We start from the raw sequence: 22,273 nt of genomic DNA on the forward strand, positions 1-22,273 counted from the left end.
ATACTGAAGGCTTAAAGTATAGAAGCAGAACGTTACCAGAGATAGTGTCAGAAGATAAGCCCAACAGCTCGGAAGGCCCATTGTACAATATTGTGGGTACAATATGACTGAGAAAGAATTACCTTCTCAAAGTAGAGGCAATCATCATGATGGGAATGAAGGGAGTAAAGCCTTTGGGACCTTCATTTGCTAGTGGGGGCATGACTTAAATGAGAAGAAACAGCTGGAAACATCTACTAACAATTTGAACTTGCAATGTATGAGGTCTGGATCTAGAAAAACTGGAAGCCATCAAAAATGAAATGGAACACATAAAGATTGATATCCTAGGCATCCGTGAGCTGAAATAGACTGATACTAACCATTTTTAATCACACAAGCATATGGTTTATGATGCTGGGAATGACGCAATCAAATCAAGGGGAATGGAGTTATATTCATCATCAAAAGATCTATCTTGAAGTACAAGGCTGCCTAGGTTAGGATCATATCTATCTGTTTTCAAGGAAATCCAGTCAATATCACCGTTCTTCAAATTCATGCACGAACCACTAAAGTTAGTGAGGAAGAAATTGAAGAATCCTACCGAGGTCTTCATTCTGAAATCGATCAAGCATGCAGTCATGACACAGTGATAATCATTGGTGACTGGAATGCAAGAGTTAGAAACAAAGAGGAAGGAACCAAATCAATGGTCATAGGCATTGAGTCGTTGCCGACTCATAGTGCCCCTTATAAGACAAGGTAGAAATGCCCTGTGAGTTTCCTAGGCTGTAACCCTTACAGGAGTAGAAAGGCCAGTCTTTCTCAGCAGTTGGAAAATACAGTCTGGGTGAGAGAAACAAAGCTGGAGATTGCAAGACAGAATTTTGCAAGGTTAATAACTTGTTCATAGCAAATAGCCTTTTCAACAACACAAGCATGGGGATTACTCCAGATGGAATACACAGAAAACAAACTAACTAGATGTGTGAGAAGAGACGATGGAGAAACTCAATATCAGGAGCTAAAACCAGGCCAGAGGCTGCCTGTAGAGCAGACCACTTATAGCTCACATGTAAGTTTGGGATGAAGCTGAAGAAAATTAAAACAAGTGCACAAGAGCCAAAATATGACCTTGAGTTTATTCCATCTGAATTGTGAGAACATTTCAAGAACAAATTTGAGTCAGTGAACACGAAGGACAGAAAACCTGCTGAGCTGTAAGAGGATATAAAGACCATCCATCATTCATGAAGAAAGGGAGAGGTCATTAAAAAGACTGGAAAAAAAGAAAAGATCCGAAAGGATGTGAGAAGAGACTCTGAAACTTCCTCTTAATCACAGAGTAGCTAAGGAGAAATGATGAAATCAAGCTGAACCAAAATTTTCAAAGAACAACTAGAGAAGACAAAGTAAACTATTATAGTGGAATGTGGAACGATCTTGAGGTAAAAAACCAAAAAGGAAGAATATACTCAACCTATCTTAAACTTGAAGAATTAAATCAAAAGTTCAAGCTTCAAATTACAATATTGGCAGATTCTATGTGCAACATATTGAATGCTGCAGGAAGCATCAAAAGAAAATGCAAAGCATTCTTTCCATACAGAGGGTCACTGTACCTAAAAGAACTAGTTACACCTATTCAGCAAGGTAGTATGTGGGCAAGAACTAATGGTGCTGAAGGAAGAAGTTCAAGCTGCATTGAAAGCATTAGCCAAAAACAAGGCTCCAGAAATTGGTGGAATGCTATTTGAAATGTTTCAACAAGCTGATTAATCACTGGAACCACTCATTTGTCTATGCCAGGAAATTTAGAAGTCCGGTACTTTCCAATTGACAGGAAGAGATCCATCTTTGTACCCATTCCAAAGAATGGTGGCCCAATGGAATGCCCAAATTATAAAACAATATTAATATCACATGTAATTAAATTTTTACTAAAGATCATCCAACAATGGTTGCAGCAGTACATTGACAGGAGGCTGCCACAGGTTCAGGCTGGATTCAGAGGACATGGAACAATGGGTATCATTGCTGATGTCAGAGGGATCTTGGCTGAAAGCAGAGAATACCAGAAAGATGTTTACTTGTGTTTTATTGACTATGCCAAGGCAGTCGACCGTGTGGATCTTAACAAACTGGATAGTATTGAGAAGAATGGGAATCCCAAAACATTTTATTGTATTCACGGGGAACTTGTTCATGGATCAAGAGGCAGCTGTACAAATAGGGAATATTGCATTGCTTAAAATCAGCAAAGATGTGCATCAGGGCTGTATCCTCTCACTACATTTACTCAATCTGTATGTTGAGCAAATACTCAGAGATGTTGGATTTTATGAAGAAGAACTAGACACCAGGATTAGAGGAAGGCTTGGTAACAACCCGCAATGTGCAGATGATGCAACCGTGCTTGCTGAAAGTGAGGAGGACTTGAAGCACCTGCTGATGAAGATCAAGGATGGCAGCCTTCAGGATGGATTACAACTCAATATAAATACAACCAAAATTCTCACAGCTGGACACATGATAAACAGAAAAAAGATAAAAGATGTCAAGAAGTTTGTATTGCTTAGATCCATGATCAATGCTCTATGGGTCAAGAGAACAAAGGATGCAATCCATTGGGTAAGTCTGCTGCACAAGATCTCTTTAAAGTACTGAAGAGCAAAAACACTACTTTGAAGACTAAGATGTGCCTGACCCAAGCCATAGTCCTTTCAATAGCTTCATGTGCATATAAATTCTAGACAATGTATAAGGAAATAAAACAAGATTTGATGTTTTTGAATTATGGTGTTGGAAAAGTATTGAAAGGACTGTGGATTGCCTGGGGAACAAACATATCTGCCTTGGAAGAAGTACAGCCAGCATGCTACTCGCAGGCAAGGGTAGTGAGACTTTGTCTTATGCATTTTGGACATATGTTCGGAAGAGGCCAGTCCCTGGAGGACATCATGCTTGGAAAAGAAGAGAGGCAGTGAAGAGGGGCAAGGCCCTCTTCAAGATGGATTGGCACAGTGACTACAATGCTGGGCTCAAGCATAAGGACAACTCTGAGGATGGGTTGGGCAGTGTTTCCCACTGTTGGTTGTACATAGGGTTGCTTCTCCAGGGACTGGTTCCTCCTGACAACATATGAGGGGTAACCCCCCAAAAGGGATTTTTTTTCAAAGCTATGTATTTACATTTTCTTACAGAACAGCATTATCATCTTCAAAGTGCTCTCCATTACACTTACTACATTTATCAAATAGGTGATTCCACTTTTAGAAACATTTTGAAACTCGTGTTTAGATGGCTGACAGCACCTCCCTCATTTTTCTTCATCTCTTCAATGTTGTCAAATCTCTGTGCTTTCATGTCCCTCTTCATTTGCAGAAACAAAAAAAAGTTGCACGGAGTGAGGTCAGATGATTAAGGTATATGGGACAAGAGAGGCATGCTGGGTTGTTTGTTTTTGCCAAAAACTGGCACACTGAGATGACTGTGTGAGCAGGTGCATTGTCATGGTGGCAAAACCAGTCCCCGCCTGCCACAAAGCAGGCCTTTTTTGTCCCACACTGTTATACTATCTTTTCAGAACCTCTAAATAAAAGTTTGATTAACAGTCTGACCTGGAAGAACGAACTCCAAATGCACTATCCCCCTCACATTAAAAAAAACAAAACTAAACATTGTCTTGATCTTTGATTTCACTTGACAAGTTTTTTTTGGGGGGGGACGAGGTGACGACAGTGACTTCCACTGGCTTGATTGATGTTTGCTTTCAGGATCATAAGAATCGCACTGTATCTTGTCACCAGTAATGACCTTGGAGGAAATGGGGCAAGGGCATCTGGTCTCTTTGGAGCTGTTCTTTCAAAGCACTACATGTTTCCACCCCACACTCATTTTCCTGGTCAGTCAGAACCTGAGGCACCAATTTCACAGGGACCCTTCTCATTCCCAAATCTTCCATTAAAATTTGCTGAACTGAGCTCCAAGATGGACCAAATAACTCCCCCATCTCTTCAATGGTCCGTCATCTTCGTCGTTGGTCTTTGAGTACAAGTGCACAAATTAGGTCGACATTTTTGTCAATTTGGGAAGTTGATGGATGTCCAGAACAAGGTTTGTCATCAATCAACTTTTCACCTTTTTTGAAATAAGAAAATCCCTCATAAACTTGAGTTTTTCCCATAGCACTGGAGAGGGAAGAGGAGAGTATTTTTTATAGGATGTTGCTATTGTTGTTGGATGCTGTCAAGTTAATTCTGACTCGTGGCAACGGATGTGACAGAGTCTAATGGCCCCATCGAGGTTCTTTGACTGTAACCTTTAAGGAATTATTTCTCCAGGCCTTCCTTGGAACTGCTCAGTGGATTTACACCACCTACCTTTGAGTTAGTCACCTAGTTCTTAATCATTACAACACCAGGACTATGTTGTGAGCTGTTGAGTCAAATCTTATCGATAGCTAGGTTGTTATTGCTCATGTTTAGTGTCACTGAATTGGCTTCGGTTCATTAGAAACCCTATGCACAACAAAATAAAACTGCCTGATCCTATGCCAACCTCACAATCATTATTGTTTGAATCGATTGTAGCCACTGTGTCATTCCATCCCTGTGGGTCTTCCTCTTTTTCATTGACTTTACCAAGCATGCTCTTCTTTCCACCACTGATCCCTCCTGATAACATGACTAAAGTATGTGAAACAGAGTGTCCCCATCCTTACTTCTAAGGAGCACTCTGACTGTACTGCCTCCAAGATAGTTTTGTGTGTTCTTCCGGTAATCCATTACACACTCACTATTCTTCACCAGCATCATGATTCAAATACATCAATTTTTCTCTGGTAGTCCTTATTTACTGTCCACGTTTCACATACCTATAAGGTTGCTGAAAATACCATAGCTTGGGTCACGTGCACCTTCATCTTCAACATGACATCCTTGTTCTAGCATTTGATTTCTTGAATGCTGTTTCCATGAAGTACAGTAGAGGGGTGGTGCAGGAGGAGAAGGCCCACAAAGAGATGGATTACCACAGTGACTGCAACAATGGCCTCAGGAATAGAAGACTGGTGAGGGCGGTGCAGGACTGCCAGTGTTTGTTCTGCTGTGTGCAGGGTCACTATGCACTGTAACTGATTTGACGGTACCTAACAACGACAGCTTCACTGAGGATTGATTATGAATCTTTGACGACTTAGTATGATGTTACCTGTTGGTCCATTTGGGATCAGTTTAGTTTCTTTACAATGATTTGCAATCTGTACTGAAGGCAGCAGGCCTTGACCTTCATCAACAAGTCCTTCAAGTCTTCTTTACGTTCAGCAAGGAAGGTTGTGTCATCTGTGTATTGCAGGTTGTTATCAAGCCTTCCTCCAATCCTTAGGCCACACTCTTCTTCCTATAATCTAGCTTCTCTGAATGTTTGCTCAGCATACAGATTGAGTAAATGTGGTGCAAAGATACAACCCTGACACATACCTTTCCTGATTTTAAGCCATGCTGTATTATTTCCTTATTTGAGTCAAACAACTGCCTCCTTGTCCATGTACAGGCTCCACATGAGCACAATGAAGAGTTTATAGCTATAGGGAAAGGTAAACCCCATCCACTGGGCAGCTACTTTGCAGTGCATTATGTTGAATTGCTTCTCACAAGACTGGTGGCTCAAACTCACTAGCCCTTCCATGGGAAGAGGATGAGGCTACATGCCCTGGTACATATTTGCAGTCTCTGAAACCCCAAGAAGTAATTCTACTCTGTCCTATTGAGTCACTATGAGGTGAAATTAACTATATGGCAATGGGTGTGTTGGAGCACTTGCCCGGTGGCAGTGATTTTCACCTATTGCCATATTTCATCTTCATGACAACCATACAAGGTAAATAATAGTTGCTTGTTTTATGGATGACAACTAGGACTAGAGAAGTTGAGAAACTTAGAATAGCTAAGTGGGATTCAAACACAGATTGGGAGGAGTTGGAGGACGATGGTGGTCAAGTAGCACACATGGGCAGGACTCCGCAGAGACCAGCACAGAAAGACCACGGTTAGAGAAATCCTACACCTCCAAACCAGAAGATTCTCAGCATAAAAATAGGTAGACACAAACTTATTAAAATTAAAAAGCAGCAATGTCTACCAATAGACTCCTCCTTGTCATCTACCCTCATGATAAGCCGGCAAAGTGCAGATCCTCAACTCTCCTGACAGATTTTTCCCAGTCCAGGAACTAGCTAGGGTGGCTGACTAGCCAAGCTGCAGGGACATAGCTCTATGTGACTAGTCTGGGCAGATATAAGCACAAATAGGCTTGGCTCTCAACCCAAGACAAGGGAGTTCCCTTCTGATACCCTCAAAGCCCTACCTCCCCTGTAACATTGCCACTTAAAATAGCTATAGTTAGATGTGTATGAATAGAGTTTTACAAAAATTGTCTGCAATTTATCCATATCATTCTATATCCTGACTTTTCCAGTTCCTTCTCCCTATATTATTAAATATCTTAGAAATGTGGTTTTAATCACTGCATGATATTTTATTGTATGGATGTAATAAAACTTGCTTGTGAAACTTAAAAAAAAAAAAAGCTCTACCTCCCCTATATCAGGGGTAACACAGTCTTCTGAGTCCAGTGGAGATAACTACAGGGCAGCCTGAAGTGGTCATAAACATCAAATGAACCAACTCTCCACACAGTTAGGGGAGGTCCAGCCCCACTCTGCAAAACAAAATCCCTGTCCTTGAGATACAGCTCTGTATGCCCCTGTCTTAAGGCACCCAAAAAGCATGGCCTTTTTAAAAATAAAACTTCTTTTGTTAGCCTACAAAGCACACCTGGTCCATTAACTATGTATTAGCATAACAATATAAGCAGAATCTGCAACGGAGGGGGCAGGGTGTTTACAAAGCACAGGTAGGGAGTTAGTACATAAGACAAAGATTGAAAGTCTCAGGGTCCTGACTAACTGGATAGACCTAGTGATTCACCAGCTGTCCCTTGACACCAGTCCCTAGCCAGCACCCCAAGCCACTCAAATAAGTAACTTGCCCTCTGAGTAGGCGATTGCTCCCTTCCTCCCTCCTAGACCCCACTCCCCCACCTCCACTTGGTCACCTCCATCATCCCATAGAAGTGAATCCCATGCCCTCTGACCTGGTCCAGCAGAGGTCTATTCCTTTAAGACAATTAACCTAAATCCTAAGAGTTTAGGACTGTCAGCCATACCAGACACCAAAATCATTCCCCTAATCTTAATCTCAAACCTACCCTGACATCCTAAAAGGCTACAAGGTGGTCAAACAACAGACTACCAGGCACTGCCCCCAACCACTCAAAAGAACTCTGCTCCACACAGTCCTGATTCCCCCAGACAAAGCACTGAATTAATTATACATGTAGAAGTTGTTGGATTGGGGAATGTTTCGTGGTGCAAATTTTGCCACCAGTAAAAAGTAACAATAATTACACAAATGACAATGAGTACAAGGAAGAAGAAAATCTTCTGAATTTGATTGTGGTAATGAAGGTACAACTCTCCTTGATATGACTGAACTATTGAATTGCATGATATGTTAATGAAGTGCCAATAAAACTGTTTAAAAAAGAACTATAGTACATAGACATAATGGAATATTATGCATCCCTAAAAAATAGTGATGAAAGCATGAAACAACTCATGACATGGAAAGACCAGGAAACCATTATGATGAGTGAATTTAGTCAATCACAAAAGGACAGATATTGTACAAGTCCACTACTATAAGGAAAAATACCAATTAAACAAATCTTAGAGGCCAAACAAAGGAGTAGAATATCTGCTTACTGGCCACAAACCATATACCAATCCCCTAATGTGCACTTAAGCAGAAATCACCTTGAAAGAGGAGACTTCACCTCAGCTGGGGTCACTCCTTCAAGGAAGGGGAAAAGAACATTGAAGCACAAGAATGAGAAGAGAACCTTACTGGAACATCAAGTTAACACCAGGGGAGGGGAGCATCTGCATTTCAGAGAAGGCATTCTGTTGGTGTATATGGTGGGTAAATTAGGAGGAGCAACCTCACATCAGGAAGAGATGAAAAACAATAATTATAGGGAACCTAAGGGGAGAATGAACCCAGTTCTATGTTCATGGGTAGACACTTCAAATATGTTTTTACTCCGCCCTCAATGAACCACGTCATGGACTAAGCACTATGATGACCTAAGACATTGGCCTTACAGGGGACATGGTATCCCCCAAGGGGCATACAAGGACTCAATGTGGAAGCCTGACTGAGCAAATTAGGCCCTACCTTAAAAGTACCTACACCATTGGACTTAGGACAGAAATACCCTGGTGGAACAGAAAGCAAAGGATGAAAACATTTATACAAGAGTGTGGAAATGGTAGCCATTGGACCTTGGGTGGGATCCCTGGCTTAGTGGGTGTCCAACGAACCATCATATATTTAATACCTCAATATGACAGGTATCAATCTGATAGGCAAGTATCTGCCCTTGTAAGAAATGATACAGGATATTTCCCCCTAGCACTAACCCCCATACTCAATGTAAACAGAGTTCAATCAATTAAGAAATCTCTCTGTACAAAGCAAAGACTCATAAATTGCAGATCACAGTTGGACTATACTCTCATAAACTCCTTATATCAACAGTACTTTAAATTCTATGCCACTGGGTAAATTATTGACATTTTCTATGCAACCGCCTTATGCTCCAGGGGGTGATGGACAATGTTTTATTTGTTTGTTTGTTTGGGGGGCATTCTGTTTTGCTGTTGTTCTTGTTGGTTTTGTTTTTGTCATAATATGACTGCCAAAGTAAACCGTGGACAAGCAAGCAGATGGAGTCTGAGCTCCCACTTAATTCTATCCCAAAGCCAAGAGCAGTCAGTTCTGATAACATGGGCCCGCTCAATAATCAACTAGATGAAGAGATCACTGAAGATTAGGGTGCTACAGCAAAGTGTGGTGAAGAAAGCAGGCGGTGCCCAGCTATCAATTGGCATAGTGTCTGAGGTCTTACAGGCTTATATTCAAACAAGCAGCCATCTAAGTGAGCTGTCAAATAAGTGTACATTGAAGGAGCACACAAGCCTGTGTGAACCAAAGATGACAAGAAAAAAGAATCCAAATATGATGAAGATAAACGTATCAGCTTAAATTGAAAACACCTAATTTGTAGAAGGCTATGGAGGAAAGTGGGAACCTAAAATCCATCTACCGAGTGTCTGGTTAGATTAAGCCTCTGGGAGATCCCCTCCAGCCACAGGTGAGGGACTCAAACAGCTTTTTTCTATAAGACACAGATTATTGTAAACTTGATTATAGCGGATCGAACCATGGTATAATATGATACTTGGTCAGTCGACCTTGCTCATGGCTCAGTCTGAATTTGCTCTGGGCTCAAATATTTCTCACTTGTTCCAGGACAGAAATTTCTTCTCTGTCTTTTAAAATATTGATGGTCGTCTTTTAAAATATTCATGGTCGTCTTTTCTTTCTTACTCTTTATTTTTATTTTATTATTTTTCTCCTTTTTATTTCATTTTGTGTTTGTTTTCTATCATTTCTGTAAGGTTTCCCAGTTTATGAAGCAGAGAAGGAATGAATACAGAGAAAATAACTGATAAAATGACTTATCAGGGATGTGGGGCGGGGAGTTAAGGAGAATTGGGGAGCAAATAATGAATATAAGAGGGTGAGGGAACATTAGAATTGATTGTGATGATGTATGTACCACTTTTCAAAAAATAACTTAACTATGGAAGAATATGATATGTGAATATTATATCAAGAAAACTACTAAAATTAAGAGAAAGAAACCAAACTTGACCAATTGTTACCATGGGTGAAAAAAGGAAGAGTTTTGATTAAGGGGCATATTGAGTTGATGTTAATGGTGGTGGAAATGGTTGCACAAAATGAAGAGTATAATCAATGACACTGAATTATACTTGTAGAACTTGTTGAATTGGAGGGTGTTTTATTGTGCATATTTTTGCTACAATTAAAAATATTACATAAATTACAATGAGTATGAGGAAGAGTAAAATGTTCTAAAATTGGTTGTGGTAATGATCATACAACTCTTCTTGATCAGATTGAAGTGTAGAATTATAGGGTGTGTAGTTGAAGTGACAAAACTGTTAAAAAAAATACACAGGTTGGTTGACTCCAAAGCCTGTACCTTGCAAACCCATACTGCCTTTAAGGATTCCCTCCCCATATTTCCCATCTCTTCACCAATGATGGACCAAGAGTAAGTTTGGAAAAAGTCATTCTTTGATATGTTGGTCCAAATGAGGTGTCCCTTTGAACCATGGCTCTCACTAGAGAGACCCTTTGTTGGAAACTGCACTTGACCCTTTGAGTTACTGACCAGCAGCCCTTCTGAGCCTTCCGTGTGTCTTCTGACAGCTTTAGGTGGAGCTGAACAATACAGGAATTTTTCTGAGAGCTCATACATACAATCAACCCCCAGAGAAGTTTCCAGCCATGACTAAGAATACAACGGGCCCACACCACTTAAAATCCCATTGAAAAGCTGAGAATTTGTGTTTTTTCCATTTCAACTTTTTTTTCTCCTAATTTCCTCCTCTGAGGTGGATAAGCAAACTCTTTTATTTTTTAATCGAAACACACATCATTAACTGCTAATCAACTCAAGACACAGAAATCCCTGATAAACCACTCCGTTTTCAGAAATGCCAGCAGGAAGTAAAGTACCGATGATGGGATCTTAGCTAATGGGGCCAGGTTGGTCTTGGGCAGGGTGGGGGTGGGGGTGGGGGTGGGGGTGGAGGTGGCTTGGGAGTTGTGGGTGGAGGGGACTCCAGGTGCTAAGAACAGCAGCATAAAATGAGATCAACAATTAGGCCCCCTGTTTGCAGATCATGAAAGACAGAGCCCCCTGGATCAAAGGTGTTAATGCTTCTCACTCACCAGGGCCACAAGATCTGGCTTGCCAAGAAAATAGGGTTGTCAATACTCCAGCCCTCCAGCAAGGGCACTTAGAGACCAGTAAATCTGGGAAAGGAGGCACAGTTAAACTATGAAGGTCAAATGAGGTACCATCCATGAGCCAGAGGAGTCGGACAACAGACAGACAGGGGGACACACTCACTGACTAAGGCAGGAGTTCTCAAACTTTTTAAACAAGGGGCCAGTTCACTGTCCCTCAGACCCGTTGGAGGGCTGGACTATAGTTTAAAAAAAAAAACTATGAACAAATTCCTATGCACACTTCACATATCTTGTTTTGAAGTAAAAAAAACTGGGCAAAAACACTCAGCGGGCCGGATAAATGTCCTCAGCGGGCCACATGGCCCGTGGGCCATAGTTTGAGGATGCCTGGACTAAGGTATAAAACAGCCTCGGGTCCAGTTCTGTCCCAGACAGGATTGGCACCTCTAAACCAAGCACTGTTCTTTTCCTAATGTTAAAGAAGATAGCAGACATGGTGCCTACGATGTAGGAGTTGGGGGCATGGTGATGGAAGGCAGTTCTGTGAGCTAGACAATGAGGGAAGGAAGCCATGTCACAGCTACCCAACAGGTTTGGAATGATGTGGAGAGTGATCTAGGGAAGAAAGAGACCCCCAAAGTCAAATATCATTTATAGAGAAATATTTTCTAAGTCTTAACAGGACAAAGACACATCGTCCTGATGAGAAAAATGATCAGCACGAGGCCTGAATGATGCCCAGAGACTTAAAAAAACTCAACCACTCAAATAGGACATCAAATATAAGAGAAGCCATCACAAAACCATGACTGGTGGCAGATCAAGTCATCACAGTGGCAGGTGGTATGACAGAAGCAGGAAAAGGATTGTGATTTGGATATGTACACGATTACCCATGGAAACGTTTACAGGATTGGTTCAGGACCCTCTGCACTGGGCAGGTGGGGTACGGACTCATGAAGTGTCTCAAATTCCATCAAGGGTCCACCCAGGCAAGTCCCTAAGGGTTAGATTGCCCCTCCTTCCAGGGGAGTGGTAGCAGTCCCCTTTCCAACACACTCTACCTGAGGGCAAATAAATGGTAAATGGTAAGAAATTAGACCTTGAGTATGAAAGGTAAGAAATTACACATTGCATTTCATTGAATTCAACAAGTATGTGCTGGAGGTCATTACGGGAAAGTGTGTAAGCTACAAAAGTGGAGAATACTTAGTAGTGACACATTTATTTTTCATAGCTTTGAACCTAAGGAGTGTTGTCGGGAAGGGTCTCCTTCCCGAGGGCTGAAATAGAATGATGAAACTTGGAGGCATGCGTGGAGAATGAGCCCAGTGACAGAGAAGATTTCCTAGTGAGTGCTAAGAAGTAGTGTTGCCTAGTGGTCAAGAGCACGGACACTGAAATTTCACAGCCTGGATTTATCATCTCAGTTGTGCCCTTACCAGCTATACGACAAGAAGCCCTAGTGGTGTCACAGTTAAGCAATGGGCTGCTAACTGAAAGGTTGACTGTTCAAACCCACCCAGAAGCTCAATATGCTCCTGTAAAAATTACAGCCTAGAAAGCCCAAAGGACAATTCTATGGCACACGTGATTGTTGTTTTTAGGTACCAATGAGTTAGTTCCAACACTTAGAGACCCAAGAACAACAGAATTAAACACTTCCCGGTCCTGCCCCACAGTCCCATTTGTTGTCATGTTTAAACCCATTGTTGCAGCTGCTGTGTCCATTCCACTCCCCCACCCCTTTTTAAATCATTTTAGTTGGGGGCTCGTACAACTCTTATCACAATCCATGAATACATCCATTGTGTCAAGCACTTTTGTACAATTCCTCTCCTGATGGGGCTTCCACTTTTTCACTGCCCCCTCTACTTTACCAAGCATGATGTTCTTCTCCAGGGACTGGTCTCCTGAAGACACATTCAAAGTACATCAGATAAAGACGCATCATCCTTGCCTCTAAGGAGCATTCTGTCTGCACTTCTTCCAAGACAGATTGATTTGTCCTTTCGGCAGTCCATGGTACTTTCAATATTCTTTGCCAACACCATCATTCAAATGCATCTGTTCTTCTTCAGTCTTCCTTCTTAGATGTCCAACTTCCACATGCATATATGGTAACTGAAAACAACATGGCTTGGGCCAGGCCCTCAAAGTAATAGCTTTGCTTTTAAACACTTGAAAGATGTCTTGTACAGTAGCTTTACCTAATGCAATGTGCTGTTTGATCTCTTGACTTCAGCTTCCATGCACAGATTGTGGATCCAAACAATACAAAATAGTTGACAACTTCAATCTTGTCTCCTATGTCATATTAGGTTGCTAGAAATCAGAACCCAGTCAACAATGGCTATATATATGACTTTGAGCCAATTATCTTATATCATAGTGCCTCCATTTATCCTTCAGTGAAATTGACTGAATAATGAAACTTACATCTAAAGATTGCCATTGAAAATTAAATGAGTTAGCACACTATGTCCCAAAGGTGGTGGTGATAATTTAAGCTTTAATCATTCAGAAGTATAAATCCCACAAGTTTACAAAAATCTCCTTTGAAAGCTCAATTATTGAAATGACATATACAGTAAGTAGTTCTATGTATCTGTTTTTTGAATCCCATAAAACAGTTCCAGAAATATAGATTATGTCTGTTTTTATTCGTGCCTGCATGAATCACAAAGGAGCTAGATTTGACTTTCTTTTGCCAGGCAAACGAAAGACCTGAGAATTCCTTCCAATGCTCATGTGTACTTTGCTTCTATAGAAGTCAGGACTCCATTCACCTGGAGAGAAGACCAAAAAAATCCCAAACACACTGCCATCAAATTGATACTGATCTTAGGGACTCTATCAGACTGGGTAGAATTTCCCCGTGAGTTTCTGAGACTGTAACTGTTTATGGGAGTAGAAAGCCTCATCTTTCTCCTGTGAAGCAGTTGGTAGTTTCCAACAGCTGACCTTGCAGTTCGCAGCCCAATTCATAACCTACGCCACGAGGGTCACACAGAAGCACAAAGAAGAGGCAGATGGGATGTAACTGGGACTAAAACTTCCCTGAAACAAGAAATAGTCTCTAAGATAGATTCATTAATTATGAAATTCCTGAAAGAAAGATCTTTGGAGAAATTAGCAGTTCCTTTAGCACAGTGGTTCTCAACCTTCCTCATGCCGCCACCCTTTAATACAGTTCCTCATGTCATGGTGAGCCCCCCAGCCATAAAATTATTTTTGTTTCTACTTTATAACCGCAATTGTGCTACTGTTATAAATCATCATGTAAATATCTGATAGGCAGGATGTATTTTCATTGTTACAAATTGAAAATAATTAAAACAGTGATGAATCACAAAAACAATATGTAATTATATATTGTGCAATTTTTATTTCTAATGAAAAAGGAAACTTTTTCTTGAAGCATGGTTTAGCCTGGGTAACACTCTTCATGCTGGGTACTCCTATGTGGGTGTATCTGCATGTAGGTGGACCCGCTTGGAGACGGATAGAGGAGCGGTGTCTCGGTTCTGAGGAGCATCGGAAATGTGCTTTCCAATGGTCTTAGCTGACCCCTGTGATGGTCCTATGATCTCATTCGACCCCCAAAGGAGTCACAACCCACCAGTTGAGAACTGCTGCTTTAGCATCTCCAACTGGTATGATTTTAGTGGTATCCAAATATATGCCTCCTACTCACCAAAAAATATTGAAAGTACCACAGTATGCTGAAATGACAAACATACCTGTCTCGGAAGAAATACGACCAGAGTGCTTTTTAGAGGTAAGGATGGTAAGACTTCTTACGTACTTTGGACATATTGTCAGAAGAGACCCATCATGCTTGGTGAAGTGTAGGGGCAGTAAAAGAGAGGAAGGCTTTCAATGAGACAAACTGCAACAGTGGGCTCAATCAAACATAGGAACAATTGTGAGCATGACACAAGGCCAGGCAGTATTTCTTTCTGTTGTACATAGGATCAGTGCAGGTTGAAAGCGACTTGATGACATCTATTAACAATAACACTTACCAAAAGTGGAGCCCTGTTAGTGTAGCGGATTATGCAATCGGCTGCTAACTGCAAGGTCAGTAGTTTAAACCCACCAGCCGCTAAGTGGAAGAAAGAAGAGGTTCTTTGCTCCTGGATGATTTACAGGCTAAGAAACCCAGAAGGATATTCTCCTCTGTCCTATAGGGTCACTATGAATCGGAATTATTGATTCAATGGCAATGAGCTTGGGTGTATTTTTTAAATCATTTTATTAGGGGCTCAGACAACTCTTTTCACAATCTGTACATACATCATTTGTGTCCAGCACATTCATATGTATGTTGTCATCATCATTCTCAAAACATTAGGTGTAAGGTTTTTGTTTATTTTTTTCATCATTCTATTGTGGGCTTGTACAACTCTTATCACAATCCATACATCCACCCATTGTGTCAAGCACATTTGTACATTTGATGCCCTCTGGTACAGATAGGAACTGGAAACACAGGGAATCCAGGACAAATGATCCCTTTAGGACCAATGGTGAGAGTGGCAATACTGGGAGAGTGGAGGGAACGTAGGGTAGAAAGGGGGAAGTGATCACAAGGATCTACATATAACCCCCTCCCTGGGGGACAGACAACAGAAAAGTGGGTGAAGGGAGGTGTTGGACAGTGTACGATATGAGAAAATAATAATAGTTTATAAATTATCAAGGGTTCATGAGAGAGGGGGAAGCGGGGAGGGAAGGGGAAAATGAGAAGCTGGTACTAAGGGCTCAAGCAGAAAGCAAATGTTTTGAGAATGATCACTAAAAATGATTCTTGGTGACCCAATTTTACCCACTGAGCTGAGAACCACAAAGTTGGAGGCTCAACCCCACCAGACGCTCCATGGCAAAAAGATGAGACTGTCTCCTCACAGAAAGCTTTTGTTCCAGAATCTTTATGTAAGATTGCTATGAATCAGAATAAACTCAATGGCAGTGGATTGGGTTTAGTTATTCTCCAAAAAATTTTAAAAAATTAAAAAGACCATGCTAACCACACTGCACACTAGCCTGTTGCACTGCCTGAAAGGCCCAAAATTACAGGCTCACAGACTCAAAAGTAGACGCCCCAGGGAGCTCTAAGTGCTTTCAGTCATCAACACTGGCGTGTGGCTGTTTAATCAGCTGCTTTCCCCCAACAGCTCACGGAGTGATTCGGAGGGAAAGAACTGCAGTTCTAATTGCAGCAGAGGCAGGTGGGATATGCAAGCCTGGAGAGGCCAGCGGGCGGCCATTTGTTTCGCGGAAGGCTCCCCCAGACTAGGCACCTGTGAGAGAAGCAGGAAGAAGGTAAGGCTCGAAGGATCAGAGCAGCCATCTTGAAACTGTACCCACTTTCTCCCTTGATGGGGTTGTGTTAGCCGCTGTTGACTATGGTCCCTGATGCACAGTGGGATTAGAACATGGTGATTGATCCACAAGGGTTTAACTGACTGGTTCTTGGAAGTGCATTGCCAGTCCTCTCTTCCTAATGTGTGTTTACTGTGAAAACTCCGCTGAAACACACGCCTCAATGAAAGAAGGACAGTGGTTGCAGTAGAAATGCATTAGCAGGAATTGAACTTGCGTCTCCCACCATGGGAAGCGATCATTCTACTACCAAACCATCACTGTCCTCTTTTCTCCCTTTACAGCTCCCAAAATGTATACCCAAAGGGATGGGCATTTTAGTAAATATTTTATACATAAATAATTGATTACAATATTCTTTTGTAAAGGTTTTTTTTTAAATAGTCGCAACCCAGCAGAAAGTTTCTTTTGAATATTCCTGAATTCTAATTTACTTGTTTGTTTCCTTCTCAAAAGGATTACTAGCCCTTCACCATAAACATGCAAAGTAATTTATGTTCTTCACAATTAGGTTCCCTTAAGAAGAATCTCTCAGTAATGTAATTAAAAATAAAAACCTTAACTCCTCCTCTGTAAAAGGCAATAGTAACAACATTTCCTGGATAGAATATAGCATCTCGAGCTTTTTAATTTTATCTTCTGCATAAGATGGTGCTTCAGCGGCAGACGCTAATTGCACTAAAATGGTAATGCGATACCACCAGCAACTCACAGTCATATATCTTATACTTGTTCAAATCAATACTATGATTATAATTAAGAATGCATGCTTGTGTCTAGGATAAATCTTCATCTTGCGACATGTAAAATAAGATTTAAGAGAATTATTTTTCTTTCTAGTCCATCCCTAAATCAAAGGCAAACGTGTGGAAAGGGTGGTTTTTGTGTTCTTGGGTTGCTATTTTTAACTAAGAATATACTGACCTGCCTTTAGCTAGAAGGCACTGATCCGACTTGTACAAACTTGGGAAGAACTGCCAAGAATGTAGGTTTGGGTAGCAAAATATATTCTATGAAATTGCACGTGCAATAAAAGGGGTTTCAAACGTGCTCAGATGCCAATTCCAAGCAATAGGGGTGTTTGTGTAGTGACCACCTCCAACTGTGAGATTCTAATTACCAGGGAGAATACTGGAAGGCTATGGGAAAGAAGCAAGTGGTGGTGGTGAGGCTGGTGGAGGAAGTGGTGGTGTGAGGAGTCCCTCTGAGGATGGAAAGGCTCTGGCAACACTTAGGTACCCCCCGCAGCGGGGAATCAGGGTTGACAGGAGTCCAGAAGATGGAATGCCTGCCCTCTGCCTGAGGAGTTCTCACGAGAGCAGGGATCGGATCTTTCTTTTCCCTTCTGTATCTCCAAGGCCTAGATCCTCGTGGAGAGTCACAGATATTTGTTAACTGAATGAATAACTTAATACGCTCCCTAAAGGAGTCGGCACAGAAGGAAGATGGTCTCCTATCGAAGAAGCCTGTATAACCCAGAAATATGAACAGGAAGCAGGGTGGCTTGCCAGTCGATTCCCACTCACGTTGACCCCATACTTTTCAGAGAATTGTGCGCCATATGATTTTTAACAATAGTTTTACTGGCATATACTTCACATGTCATCCATTCTTCCACATATCATACAGTTTAATCATTCAGTCATATGAAGAAAATTGTGCAGTCATCACCACCATCGATTTCAGAACATTTTCTTCTCGTGCTCATGGTTGTTAACTCCCCATCTCCCCCATCCTTCCCTGCCACGCCCTAGGCAATTATAATCCAGTTGCTGTCTTTTTGGATTTAACTATCATAGATTGCTTATACAGAAAACCATACAAAGCACAAATAGGAAGCACAAAAAGACTAGACAAAACACAGAACAACCTTGATCAAAAAGAAAGCAAAATGTTAAAAATAAATCAACTGTAGAAATGGTCAGGAGGGAGCTCACATGATAAGATCTTACAGTTCAACCTCACTCTGTCTGCCGTAATCCGCTTCCCAGTGCTCTCTGTCTGATAGCATGGCTTTTCCCATCCCTGAACTCTGGTCAGAGGGGATTCACTGGAGGCTTCATCCATGTGGGGACCCTGCAAATGGATTCGGGGCTCCCACTGTCATCCATAGCCCTCTGCAAACAGGTCTTCAGAATTTAAGTTCTGAGACTGTTTTCTCCTTTAGATTTGGATTGTATTACTTACAGTCCTTGGATCACACAGGCTCCTGTGCTTCTTCCATGCGAACTTAGTTGATGTCTCCCCTAGATGGTTACTTGTTGTATGACAAGCCTTTAAGCCCGCAGACACTGTTTTCCAACTTTAGATGGAGAAGGAAGAGACCCCAGAAAGACAAAGGGCTTCTCAAAAAGAACAACACAGTAGGACAGCCACAGCAGTCAAACGAGCCTGGTACTGGTACGATGATACGCACATAAACCAATACAACAGGGTAGAAACCCCAGAAATAAAAGCATCCACCTACAGGCAATTGATTTTCCACAAGGGACCACAAAACACTAACTGAGAAAGGGATAGCCCTCTTTGACAAATGGTGCTAATTTACATGATAAGGAGCCCTGGTGGCATAGTGCTTACACAACTTGGGCTGCTCACCAGCAGCTCAAAAACACCAGCCAGCTCTGCAGGAGAGACAGGGCTTTCTACTCTCATAAAGAGTTATAGTCTTGGAAACTCACAGTGGAAGTTCTGCCCTGTCTTGTAGAGTCGCTATGAGTCAGTATTGCTTTGATGGCAGTGAGATTTTCTGAGTTTTTATTGTAAATGGTATTGTTTTCTTGATGTCTTTTTTATGAATTCTCTTTGCTGGTAGACAAGAATCCGATTGATTTCTGTTTGTTAATATTGTATCCTGCTACTTTTACAACCCCCTCAATTGTTCCCAACAGTCTTTTTGTGAAGTCCTTGGGGTTCTCTGTATATGAAACCGTATCATCTGCAAATAGGGAAATCTTCGCTTCTTCTTTGCCCAATTATATTCCCTTGATTTCTTTCTGTTGTCTAATGGTTCTGGCTAAGACTTCCAGCATAATATTGAATAAGAATGATGATAAGGGGCACCCTTGTCTAGTTCCTGTTTTCAGGAGAAATGTTGTCAATTTTTCCCAATTGAGTGTGATATTGACTGTTGGATTGTCATCTAAGGTCCTTGTTATATTGAAGAATAGGAGGGTCTATTCCTATTATGATTCCTTTTACTAGAAATGGGTGTTGGATATTGTAAAATACATTTTCTGCATCTATTTATATGATTGTGTGGATCTCATTCTTTGTCTTGTTCATGTGGTGGATTATGTTGTTTTTAGAGTGTTGAACCATCCTAGTATCTCTGATATGAATCCCACTTGGTCATGAATTATTATTATTGTTATTATTATTATTTGGTTTCGGGTTCTAATGGACAGAATTGTGTTGAGTAATTTTGCATCTATATTCAGGAGGAATATTGGGCTATAGTTTTCTATCTTGGTGGGGTCTTAGTCTGGTTTGGGTATCAGGGTTATGCTGCACCGTAGACTGAGTTTGGAATAGTCTGTTCTGGAATAGTCACTGTGCAATTGGTGACAGCTCTTCCCAGAATACCTTTTTTAATCCCCCTTTGAAGTCATCTGGTCCTGGGCTTTTCTTAATTGGAAATTTCTTGATGCCCTTCTCTATTTCGTCTTTGCTATGGGTCTGTTCAGGTTGTGAGATAGTTAAGGTTTATTGTGCCAACCTGACCGGTAAACACATGTGGGGTGAATTGAAGGGCGGAGGGATACATGGCTCAGTGAACCTCGCCTTTCTAGTTCTTGGGTCTCTTGCTTTCTGATGGTCGGACCATGGTGCAGCTGCCTTAGCCAGTTCCCTGCTTCAACTGGCAAGGCTCACTTCCTGCAAGACATCCCTGAGGAGAAGCCACATGGACCTACCTTGATGCAGCCCTGGGTGCTGGAGCAGCCGTGTAGAGACCCCTGCCAGTGCTGAGATACTTACACACTCACTGACTCGGCTTTAGTCCTGCAGTCGGATCATTGCAAGTGTTTTGTGAGATGGAGGAGAACTCTGTAGATGGGTGTCAGACATATGGGCTAATGTTGGTCTTATGGGCTTGGGCAGCACTGGGTTGGGATGCTTTCTTAATGTACACTTACCCTTGATATAAAACGCTCTCTTCTATACATATGAGTTTCTGTGGATTTGTTTCCCTAGTTGACCCAGACTGACACAGGTTGTTTCTAGGGGTCTTCAGTAATTTGGGTAGATGGTATATCTCCAGGTATTTGACCAAACTTATTGGAGCACCATCTTTGGCAGTACTGCTATTATTCCTTTGTAGTTCATTTGGATCTGCTGTAATGTCACCCTTTGAATCCCTAGTTCTAGATGTTTGCAGTTTCTCTTTTCCTTTAAATTTGCCAGCTGTTTGTCATTTTTGTCAATCCTTCAAAAACCAACTTCTTGCCTTGTTGAATTTTTCCATTGTTTTTCTGTTTGCAAGTTCATTTATTTCTGCTTTAATCTTTATGGTTTCTTTTTTCTGTTCTTGAAGGTGTCCTGCTATTGCTCTTATTCTACTTTATTAGAGGTGTTGTGTTAAGGTGTCAAATTTTTTATTTTAATAAATCATTTTATTGGGGTTCTTAGAGATCTTATAACAATCCACAGATCCATTGTGTCAAGGACATTTGTACGTATGTTGCCATCATCCTTTTCTAAACATTTTCTTTCTACTTGAGCTCTTGGTATCAGCTTCTCATTTTTTCCTCTCTCTCCCACCCTCATTAATCCTTGATAAATTATAAATTGTTATTATTTTCATGTCTTGCACCACCCACTGTCAGGTTTTATTTTTTCTTTCTTCTTTTTTCAATGTGTCCATTGATTGTTAGAAATTTCCCTCTGATAACTATTTTTATTATGTCCCAAAGATCTGATATATGTTATCATTTTCATTTATTTCAAGGAATTTCTTATTTTCATCCCTTATTTGATCTTCTACCCAGTCATTTTAAAGTAGTATGTTGTTCAATCTCTATGTGTTTGTCGTATGTCCCTGGTCCATTGTTGATTTCCAGTATTATAGCATTTTGGTTTGAGAAAATGGGTGGCAAAGTCTCAATGTTTTTACATATCTTGATGCTTGCTTTGTAGCCTGACACATGATATATTCTAGAATATGTACTGAGTATGCTTGAAAAGAAAAGAATGTAAACTGTGCTGTTGTCCGGCGGAGTGCTCTGGATCTCTCTGGGAGGACGAGCTGGTTCGCGGTGTTGTTTAGCTCCTCTGTTTCTTTATTGAGTTTCTTTTCTGATGATCTCTTTCCTTGAGAGTGGTGTGTTAAAGTCTATTATTATCATGAAATTGTTCATTTCTGTTTTCAAGCTTGTAGTCCAAGTGTCTTCCATTGGGTGCATATATATGCTTGTTAAAGCTATATGTTCCTGGTTTATTTTTCCTTTAATCATTACGAAGTGCCCATTCTTTTTTCTCATTGCTTTTTTGGTAAATCATGTTATTGGGGTATTTTTAAAGTTCTTATAACATACTATACATCAACTGTATCAAGCACATTTGTACATGTGTTGCCATCATCACTTTCAAAGTATTTTCTTTCTATTTGAGTCCTTTGCATCATGCCTTCTGTTTTTCCTCCCCCCTCACCCTCCCACCCTCGTGAACCCTTGATAAATAATAAATTCTTCGTTTCATATCTTACACCTTCTGCCGTCTCCCTTTATCCATGTTTCTGTTGTTCAATCCCCAGGGGGGACATCAGTCATTGCGATTGGTTCCCCCTTTTTCCCCCATCATCCCCCTACCCTCATGGTATTGCTACTCACATTCCTGTTCCTGAGGGGTTTGTCCATCCTGGCTTCTGTGTGTTGAGAGCTCTTATCTGTACCAGTGTACAGGCGATGGTCTGGCCAGATTTGTAAGGTAGAGCT

This window comes from Tenrec ecaudatus, chromosome X, assembly GCF_050624435.1.
Source record: "Tenrec ecaudatus isolate mTenEca1 chromosome X, mTenEca1.hap1, whole genome shotgun sequence".
Classification (NCBI taxonomy): domain Eukaryota; kingdom Metazoa; phylum Chordata; class Mammalia; order Afrosoricida; family Tenrecidae; genus Tenrec; species Tenrec ecaudatus.